Here is a 522-nt window from a genome sequence, read left to right on the forward strand (position 1 = left end):
CTGGCGTGCTGCGATTCATGGGATTGCAAAGAGTCAGACACGACTGAGCGACTGATCTGATCTGATCTGATCTGAGCTGATTCATGTTGATGTTTGGCAGAAATCAACAGAATATTGAAAAGCAATTATCCTCCAATTAAAAATAAATAAATTTTAAAAAGAAAAGAAAAAAAAAAGAAGACGTGCATCATCTCTCAGCACCTTCTGCAGCCTCAAGGGCCCTCTCCTCACCCCTCCCATCTAGAGCCACTGGCAGGGTGGATTTGGAGCCCTGAGCTGCCATTCTTCTCACATCCACCAGGGGCCGTCCCACACCTCCAAGAGCTTGGCATTTTAATTAATCTCGTCCCTTCTCGTCCTCCCATGTCTCCCAATATCACCTTCGGGTTTAAAGGCCCAGAGCAGCATTCCCTATTACCCAAAGAGCCTATCTTTCTAGCCATCATGATTTAAGCTATCTTGTGGAAAATCAGCCCAATGCATTTCAATACCTCTCTGTTGAAGTTTCCTCCTCTGTAGAAT

This window comes from Bison bison, unplaced genomic scaffold, assembly GCF_000754665.1.
Source record: "Bison bison bison isolate TAMUID 2011002044 unplaced genomic scaffold, Bison_UMD1.0 scf7180017864180, whole genome shotgun sequence".
NCBI lineage: Eukaryota > Metazoa > Chordata > Mammalia > Artiodactyla > Bovidae > Bison > Bison bison.